The sequence below is a fragment of the Cynocephalus volans genome, chromosome 10 (assembly GCF_027409185.1).
Source record: "Cynocephalus volans isolate mCynVol1 chromosome 10, mCynVol1.pri, whole genome shotgun sequence".
NCBI classification, from domain to species: domain Eukaryota; kingdom Metazoa; phylum Chordata; class Mammalia; order Dermoptera; family Cynocephalidae; genus Cynocephalus; species Cynocephalus volans.
The window spans coordinates 127,597,778-127,608,098 of NC_084469.1; the positions used below are offsets into that span (position 1 = coordinate 127,597,778).

At 46.0% G+C, this 10,321-nt stretch overlaps 1 pseudogene; it reads left to right on the forward strand.

Moving 5' to 3' along the window:
- The first annotated feature begins 2,397 nt into the window (after positions 1–2,397).
- LOC134389291 (large ribosomal subunit protein eL42-like) lies at positions 2,398–2,711 on the forward strand (annotated as a pseudogene).
- Positions 2,712–10,321: the final 7,610 nt, after the last annotated feature.

The following is a 10,321-nucleotide window of genomic DNA, read 5'->3' on the forward strand; positions in this document are numbered from 1 at the left end:
ATGCCAGAATGGGGGGGTTGGGGAGGGCAGCCAAGGAGGGGCCAAGGGAGAAATGTCCCCATGATCCAGTGTCTGGGGGTGCTACAGTGACCACAGCCTTTGCCACTTCAGACTGAGGCTGAAACTCATAGGGTAGAAGGCTGGGGACACAGGACACCACTCTTCACCCCAGACTCTTCTCCTGTGGCCATTGTCCCTCAGGCTATGGACAGACACTCTTTAGTGGAGTGTGCAGAACAGAGACCAGCCAAAACTGAGGCAGAGAGGGCACCTATGTCCTCTTTTACCAGGTCTAAGAGGCCATACCAGTGACTCCCTCTTTGCAGACCCTAGTGCCTGGGCTTTGGCTGAAAGCGGGCAGGGGACAATTTTTCTTCATGACCCAGAGACAGACCCCCAGAATGAACTGACTCCTTGAAATGTACCTGAAGAAATGGGAGACATTCTAAATACACTGTCAGATTTTGAACAGAAGATCAAAAGTTCAAGGACATTCTTTGAGGCCCTCAGGGTGTGAAACAGTAATCAGTCTGAGGAAGTATCTGAGCTTGAAGAAATCAAATTAAATTCTAGTGGGAAATCTGTGTGTTGATTTGGAACCAGAGGAACAAGAGAAAATAGAGATGATGTTGAAAATTCAGGAATCTACGGAAATATTGTAAGACTTTACACGAGATTTAATAAAGATTTGCAGGGTAAGAAGAGCTTTAAAGAACTTAAATGTGGAGGAAAGACCTGCAAATCTGACCTCTGCTGGGCTCGGGAAGAACATCTGAGGCTTCAGAATGGCTACAGGAAAAGGAGCCGTGGAGAGATACCAACTTCAACGACTTGATCAAATAATACTGAGCAATCCCAGAGGGTCTTAGAAGTCCTTTTTGGAAAGATACAGGAAAATGCTCTTCTGAAAGATTACATTAGGCCAGGAAAAGAGCTGGCAGCCAGCAGAGGGATAAGACACAGCATCAAACAAGTCAGATGGCAGATGACTTTCACCAAGTCTTTGTTAACAGTAGTGGAAAAATGCACAGAATACTTCCAGGCAAAACAGAGAAAGGTTGCATCGGCCAGGCAACACCTGGAAGAACAGGCAAAGGAGTTAACAGAAGGCAATTGTTCACTGAAAAAGGGCAGCACTCTTCTGAGAAAATAAATGTGAACCTGCACAGATCATCCATGCAGACCACATCAGCAGAAAACCCTGGCTCTGCAGAGTAAGGTGATCCTGGAAGAGAAAGAAATGGACGAGCGAGAGGCAGCCTTCCAGATGTCACTGAGCTGGGGGGAGGCACGAGCTAGAAGAAAAACTAGCATATTGAAAGTCAACATTTATTTACTTCATGGGGCCAGTGCTGTCCTGGAAAATCATCGTAAAAACCTACACAGCGTTAATGAAGGTTATCAGCAGAAATGGCCCTTTCAAAACAAGTTTATTTAGCAAGGGAAAGAACAGGAAGTAAAGTGGCAAAATCTTTCCCCATAATAAAAATAACTAAAACTCCAAGACCTGGAGAAAAAATTAGAAAAACTAGAAAGCTCTTAAAAATTCACAGCTTCATTCTAAACAGGAACGCCCATGAACTCTCCTTGATGGCACAAGATATTAAAAGTGCTCTTGATACAGAGAAGGTGGGGGCTGCCAATTTGAGGCATGTTTTAGGACAAATGCACCAAGAAAGAGAAAGAGTCTTCAACAAACCATGTCCCTTAAGGCATCTCAGAGAAGTCACAGTCATCAGGGAGTTCCTGGAAGACAACCTCAACCACCAGAGAGTTCTTCTGACCCAACCTCCAAAACAGGCAAAGTCTTCCTCCCACCACCACCTCCAAGCAGCCAACCCGAGGAATCTTTCTCTTCTTGCTGGAGGATCCAGGTCTAGACTGGAAAAGCCCCAACACCAGGTCCTAGGAGCCATCTGAGGCCTCCGGGGCAGCACGTACTTCCTGTCTGGTGCAGCTTAGGTCCCACCAATACATGCAAGAAATCCTTCTAAAGAGCTGGACGTCACAGGCTGCCCATGGTTGCCAGGATTTCCATGATCACACCAAGACAAAGATGCTGATGCCCAGTCCACTGGGGAGACCACTGTCCCACATGGAAAGACTTCCTGTGTCTCCCATTCCTTCTACCTGTGATCTCCCTTAGACCTGCTTAAGAAAATATGATCTCTGTGCTTTCCCCAAAGAGTAACTAAGGTTTGCCCAAGAGGGTTTATGTGGAAAACAATCTGAGGTTTGGGGTTTAAAAAAATTGTTTTGACCACTATCAAGACTACTCCTCAAACTGTTCTCCCCCTAGTTGAGAAAACTGCTTCTTGTTTCGCTTCTACCAGCTCCACCGTACAAATGACTTAGAAATTTATGATAGCTTTCCATGCCAACAGCGTTCCCGCAAACATGGTGAACGTTCCGAAAATCCACCCGACTTTCTGTAAGAAGCGTAGCAAGCACCAACTCCACAAAGTGACCCAGTACCAGAAGGGCAAGGATTCTCTGTATGCCCAGGGAAAGCGGCGGTATGGCAGGAAGCAGGGTAGCTATGATGGGCACACTAAGCCAATTTTCAAGGAAAAGGTTGAAACTACAAACAAGATTGTACTGAGGCCTGAGTGTGTGGAGCCCAACTGCAGATTTAAGAGGATGCTACTATTAAGAGATGCAAGTATTTTGAATTTGGAAGAGGTAAGAAGAGAAAGGGCCAAGTGATCTAGTTCTAAGCTTCTTCTTCTGTTTCTTTCTTTTTTCTTTTTTTGAAGACAGTAAAATCTTGAGGTTATGTTCACTTCAAAAAATTTTATGATCAATTTTACACCGAAAATAAATCCATCATTTGGGTGTCAGCGGCAGTGCAAGACTGCCCCCTGGAGGAAAGGGCCCCAAACTGCAGGCTACCCTGTGGAGAGACCCTGGGCAGCTTCAGGAGGCACCATCGTGGATTTCATGGCTCCCCCTGCGTGGGAGTTTCTCCTTTCTCACTAGTGGCCCCTGCGGAATCCTCAGGACCCTGTTGATGAAGTCATATCAGGGGCCCAGTATACACAAAGGAGTTTTTCCTCTCACTGCATCCTTAAAGTCACTGACTCAAGAAACACCTAGGGAGAGATGGCTTTTCATGCAAGAGGCACTGGGATGGGTGCAGTAAGGACGAAATCTGAGAAGATGGCCTTGTACATGCCCACAGAGGCTATGATATATTGAGTGTCTCAGACACACAATCTGTGGTGAGCAGAGAGCTGAGGTAAGACAGGGGAGAGGACCAAACACCAACCAAAGAAATGAGGGAGGAACTGCTAGTGGTGGGAGTCATATCTGGGCTAAGTGTGGAGGGGGAAAGACTTCAAGAATAAAGATGATGGTAAGAAATGCCTGGGGGAAGAGAGAAGGCAGGGCCAGTGCCTCTCCTCACAGCTCCCTGGTCCCCACTGCTGCCCGTCGGCTTTTCCCTCTGCCAACCAACGTCCCGGGGAGTCCCCAATGCCTGACCCCTCCCAGTGCTCCCTCCTCCTCGCCGGCTACACCTGCTGCATCTCACAGGTCCCCTCCTGGCCTTGTCCATGTCTCCGGTAGTTCTCACTGCTCACCCAACCTCACACCCCCAACCCTAACTCTGAACACTTGGATCTCCAAGTCCTGTCTGTAATGTGGATATTTCAGGAATCAGTATGGTAAAATCATTTCTTGAGTACCAACTGCAGGGGATTCAGAAGATTCCAAACCAAACTCTGCCCCTAAGAAAGAGAAATCATCTCACGGAAAGAGTAAAGGTTCAAAGAAGGGACAGAGAGAGAAACATTCTCTGTTAGTTCTGGGCCGTTTTGGTGAGAAGGGGTTTTACAGATGACTGATGTTGGATTAGGATGAGTGGGTAGGTGGGAGGAAGGCAAGAGCAAAGGCTTGGAGGCAGGAAGGTTCTGGAAGGGTCTGTAGGACAGTGCATGGCCTGTTTTGTCCAGTTGGAAGAATGTGGGGCTTGTCATTGCAGGGCCCTGAGGACTATTCCCCAAAGGCAGTGAGAAGACTCTCAAGGTTGGTGACATGGGCTGAACGTTTGTTTTCTCCAAAGCTCATGTGGTAGCTTGGTTCTCAATGTGGCAGTGCTGAAAGGTGGAGCCTTTAAGAGGTGATTGGATCTTGAGGACTGTGCCCTCGTGTGGATTAATCCATTTGTGGAGTAATGGGTTAACGACTTAATGGGTTATCATGGGTGTGGACTGGTAGCTTTATAAGGAGAGCATGTGAGCACATTTATAACAGTTCTTGTGTTCTCAAAATGTGACCACCTGCATTGCCATCAGACTCTGTAGAGAGTTCACACCAAGAAGGCCCTTGCTAGATGTGCCCCCTGGACTTTGGACTTCCCAGCCTCCAAAACTAAACAAATAAGTTTTACTCTCCTATAACTTACCCAGTTTTGAGCATTCTGTTATCAGCAACAGAAAATGGATTAGAACAACTGGGAGCAGAGACACCTTGAAAAGTATGTTTAGAGAGATTCCCCAACAGACTGTGTCCTTCCCTCTGCTGCTTCTCTGGCTGAACAGGTCTTCCGAGCACCGGAGAACCAGTCCCACTGGGCGAGCTGCCTGTCCCACTGGGCGAGCTGCCTGTCCCACAGTCAGCCTCTATCTCCAGCTCCTTGGGTCAGAATGTGTTGGCCCCGAGATGAGTGGGAGGGGAAGCCACAAGCTCCAGGCTGGCTGCTGGCTGAGACGGAACCACGCCCACGCTGCTGACGCCCTGCGCAGGGCTCCTGCCTCCATGCACACCCTCCTGCCCGCACCGAGTCTGGGCAGGAGATGGCTGCAGAGGGTGGCTTGGGGGTGGGATCCAGTTCCTCCCCTTACCCATCCTTCTGAGCATGTGGAATGTGATGTGCCCAGGGGTGGCTCAGATCCTGTCCCCCGTCCCTAGATCACAGAGGTCCCAGTCTAATGAAGGAAACAGAACTGACCCATAGAGGACATTTGAGAACTACCTCAAATCGCAGGATGCTCTGTCTAGTGAGCCACTGAGTGCCCTAAGAGATCAGAGAAGAGAGAAGTCCTGTGAGCAGCTGTACAAGAGATAAGCTCAAGCCTGTTCCCAATGCAGCACCAGAACCCCGAGAAGAAGAGCAGGGGGCGGGCGGTGATGGCGAAGGGGACCAGTCCTATCAGGTATTAAAATATATTATTGCTCCGGTGACAACAAAAACTCCACAAGGGCTTAGAGAACGGATAAGCTGCTAGGTCCAAAGTAGTCATTTTAGCCCACAATCATGTGGGGGTGAGTGGGATGGGGTGAAGACTCGTCGCTAGCCATCCCTTCTGGGCATCAGCAGCAGAAATGTCCCTCAGGAGTGAGCAGCAAACGCCTTCTCAGAGATGGTCACATGAGGGCGCTTCAAAAAGTTCGTGGGAAAATAGAGTTAAAAGACAACAGGAACCTTTCCCTGAACTTTTTGAAGTCCCCGCGTATGCTCTGTGCGTCCATCCATCGCTGCGTCCTTTTTCCTATTGCCTCTTCTCGTGACAACACATTTTAAAACCCCGTTCGGAGGCGACGGTGCCACTTTCCCCGCCTTCAAATGAGACGTCCTCAGTGGAACGAGGACGCAAAATTACCTGAAACAGAAGGAAAACCAAAAGCTCGGGCTTTCATAAACCAGTGGGCAAGTCCAAGGTAACCGGAATTTCTTCTCTCCATTTTCCGACTGAATTCACATCCATGGGTCTTCTGGAATCACCCCGCAAATTGCTGTCCCCCGCCCGCCGCCGGCGTGGCCCCTGTCGCCCCTGTCCACCCGGACACCCGCCATTCGTCAGCACCGCTAGCCCGAGCCCGCCTCCCACCTGCTCAGGCGACCGTCGCCGCCAGAACTGACGGCCCCGGCTGGGGTCGCCACTGCGCGCCGCGCGTCCCCCTCTTAGCCCCGGCGCCCCCCTCCGCCCGGGGGACGCGCAGCGGCTCGGGTCGCGGGTCCCCGCGGGCTGCGCTGCCGGCAGGTGCCGCCCAGCCCCGGGGCAGCGTTTTTCTCCCTGGCTCGGACGGGTGGCGCCTTCTCTTCGGTGATAGAGTAAAGTCTCCGGCCGGGGGCAGCAGGCAGCGCGTCAGTCTCGTAATCTGAAGGTCCTGAGTTCGAGCCTCAGACAGGGCACGGCTGCTTTGCTGGGCTATGGCGTAATTAAAACAAAATAATAATAAACACTCCGCGAAGGTACTTACGCAGGCCCCATGCCCTTAAGAAGGCAGGTAAAAGAATGTCACCTATCAAAGTACTCTGAGTCGTGGGCTCTTCCTCGGGGATCAGGAGGAGGGAGACTCGGAACCCCGAGGTCTGAGACAGCTGCAGCACCTGGAAGCCAGGTGTCCGGGAGCGGTGACCCCAGCTCCCCTCCAGGGCACTGGGTCTGCACGCGAGGGTCAGTGTCACCTTCTCCCAGGAATAAAAGTCCACAAGTGCGAAAAGACACGGTGCTGGCGCGGCTGCCGGGAAACGGACACTCAGCATTGCTGAGGAGCGTGGGAATTGGTTCAATCCCTTTTGGGACATCTGTGAAAATCAGCTCCCTAGCCCCCTTCCAATCTCCTTTTCCTCCCACTTCCTGTGCTCGGAGCAAGGCTGTGCCTTCACGTTCTTTGTCAGGGGACTCGAGACTCCACCCTCGCTCCGTTCCCACCGGGCTTTCCGGAGCCAGGAAGGCCTGGGGCGTCTGCCCCGGCTCGGCTCTCGGGGGATCCGGGAGGGTGGAGTGAGCCGTGGCATTGATGACTAGGGGACGCCCGAGCTCTGACCCTAGCTTTAGCTGAATCCTTCTATTTTTGATTATTTAGTTTACAGTAGCTTCTAATTATTTTGTAATTTATTCTCTATCAGTCATTTACAAGTACAGTATATTTCTTAATATCCAAAACAGGTAAATTACTAGTTTTCTTTTTATTATTTATTTCTATCTTAATTGCATTTTGGTCAAAGAATATATTCTGTAAGAATGAAATGCTTTGAATTTTGGCCCGGTATATGGTTGTTTTGTAAATGTTCTGTGTATACAAACAAAAATGTGTATTCTGTAGTAATTGTGTGCATTTTTCTAAGTTTTCTAATTGTTATTCAAATCTTCTCTGTCCTTATGAATTTTTTTTTTTTCTGTTTTAACTATTGGTTACTGTGAGAGTTAATTTTGTCTTTTTTGTCAATTTTTCTTTATATATCCTGATGATATGTTAATAAATGTTAATAAAAACATAATTCTTGTATCTTCCTGCTGAACTAATCCTGATTTGTTCACCTTTATGGCAAAATTGCTTTTTGTTTTTTAGTATATGTTGTCTAATATTAATATAATCATCCGCTTTCTTTGATTTAGTGCATACACAAATTGTCTTTTTCTATACTTTATTGTCATACTTTCTGTACCCTTATGCTTTTTTTTTTTTTTTTGTGTGTGTGTGTGTGTGTGTGTGTGTTTACTTTCACTTTAACGTTTACTTTTAAATATTTATAGGGTACAGTGTGCTGTTTCAATACATGCATATACTGCACAATGATTCACTTAGGGTAGATAACACAGTTTTGTACCATTAGTCCAACATTTCTCCTCCCCTCCCTGCCCAACCATTATTCTAAGTACCCTTAAGTTTTAATGTTACTTTTAAACAAATACAGGTGAGATGTTTTTTAATCCAGTCATATAATCATCACAGTTTAATAGGAATATTTAGTCCATTTACTTTTAATATAATTACTGATATATTTGGATTTAAATCTACCATTATAATAAGCTTTTCTTTTTTCTTCTGTTTGTTCTTTTTTGCTCTTCTTTCCTTCTCTTTTGGATTGCTTTATTATTATTATATATAATATTATTTTACAGTTTATATTATTTCAGTATTTTCCCTCTGTTACTTTGGAAACTGTACATTTGTTTAATGTTCTTTTAGTAGTTAACCTGGAGATTACAATACTGCTTGCTCCTTGAGTTATCAAGACTACTATTAATTGGAACTTTTTCTTTCTTTCCAGAAAGGGTTTTAATCTTTTGTCCCAATTATTACTCTCCCAACTTAAGTGCCTTTGCTTTCAATTCTCTTGGGCATATATCTAGAAAGGGAATTGTTGGACCATATGGTAACTATATGTTTAGCACTGAAGAACTGCCAGACTTTATCAAAGTGCCTGTACCCTTATACAATCCTACCAGCAATGTATGAGAATTCCAATTTCTCCACATCCTTGCCAACACTTATTGTCTTTTTTATTATACCCATCCTAGCAGGTATGAAGTGGTATCTCCCTGTGGGTCTGATTTGCACTTCCCTAATGACAAATGATGTTGAATGTCTTTTCACGTGCTTTTTGGCTATTTGCCTATCATCACTGGAGAAATGACTATTCGAATACTTTGCCCTTTTAAAAATCAGGTTGTCTTTTATTGTTGAGTTGTAAGAGTCCTTTACATGTTGTGGATATGAGTCCCTTACCAGAAATAGGATTTGCAAATTTTCCTCCCATTCTGTGGATTATTTTTTCACTTCCTTTTAATTTTGATGAATCTTGACATGCTTTTGAATAAACCTTGCTGATAGAGTTGAAGCCCCCCTTCCTATCCCTTTATGATCCAATTTTTATCCCTCCCTCCCCAGAGATACCACTATTCTGAATTTGATCTTTATAAATTCCCAAGATTTTTTCTTTCTTATTGTTTAATTGTTTAAAATACAGACAACATAAAATTTACCATCTTGGGGCCGGCCCATGGCTCACTCGGGAGAGTGCAGTGCTGATAACGCCAAGGCCACGGGTTTGGATCCTATATAGGGATGGCCGGTTCGCTCACTGGGTGAGCGTGGTGCTGACAACACCAAGCCAAGGGCTGAGATCTCCTTACTGGTCATCTTTAAAAAAATAATAAAATAAAATAAAATTTACCATCTTAACCATTTTAAGTGTACGATTCTGTGGCATTTAATACATTTGCACTGCTGGGCAACTGTCACCACCATTCATTTCCAAAACTGAAACTCTAAATCCGTTAGACGATGACCCTCCATTCTCCCCTTCCCCACTGCCCCTGGTGACCACCATCCGACTTTCCGTCTCTGTGAATTTGACTGCTCTGAGTGCCCCACGAGTGACTCACATTGTATCTGCCTTTTTGTGTCTGGCTTATTTCACTTGGCATAATGTCCTCACGGTTTATCCATGTTGTAGCATGTGTCAGAATTGCCTCACTTTTTAAGGCTGCAGAGTATTCCAGAGTGTGCGTGTCACATTTTTTCTATCCATTAATGCATCAATTGACACTTGTTATAAATCTTGGAGTCTATTTATTACTATAGTCCAGTAGGATATGTTTAATGGTGGCTTCTACCCTCTGTATCATATTTTTTAACGGATGCTAATTATTTATGTTATTTAGAGGCACACTGACTACAGAAGAGGTTGGCAAACGACTACTAGCAGGCCATATCTGTCCCACTACCCGTTTTCATTAGTAAAGTTTTGTTTATGAAACTCACACGCATTCATTTACATATTACCTGTGGCTGCTTTCACGCTGCAACAGCAGAGTTGAGTAGCTGCAACAGAAAGCACACAGCAAAGTCCAAAATATTTACTATCTGGCTCTTTAAGAAAGAGGTTGTTATTTCCAGAGCTATAGTAACAAATAGACTCTGCAATTAACGACAGCTGAAAAACAAGGGTTTTTTTCTTCCATGTAATATTCTGAAGTGGGCAGATTTTCTCTATGTTTGATTCCTGGACACAGGATGCTTCCACCTCGTGGGGCCTCTACATCATTTGCCTTGAGCTGGTATAGCAGGAAAGAGACCTCAGAGGGGACACCTCTACTTCTTTAGGCCTGGCCCAGAAATGACACATATTCTTCACTTGTGATCCATTGGCAAGAACTAGGTACCTGACAACGTCTAGATGTTGCAAATGATAGCACACTTGGTCCCTGGCTTTGCAGTCTCCTCCCAATGACAATTCCAAGGCACACACTTCAGCAGGCAGCTAGTTGTCCTGGCCACAGCAACACTAAGCAAAGAAGAGCAGGCAGATGGAAGACAACTGGAAAGCAGGCCCCTATGGCTTTTCTTTTTCAGGAGATAGGGCTTTTTCAGCCTGGTGAAGGCCAGATGAAATATTACACTGTCACGTCCTCAAACATGAGGAAATGAGATAGGCAGCTTTGTCACCAAACATCAGAATTAGGATCAGGACTTCTAAAGAGTCGCTTTCACTGAAGTATCACGAAGTAGGGAGCTCCTTCATTAATTACTGAAGTTAAGCCCCAAAGGGGACCCATCCTCAGGACATGGTTAGACCAGCTCATGG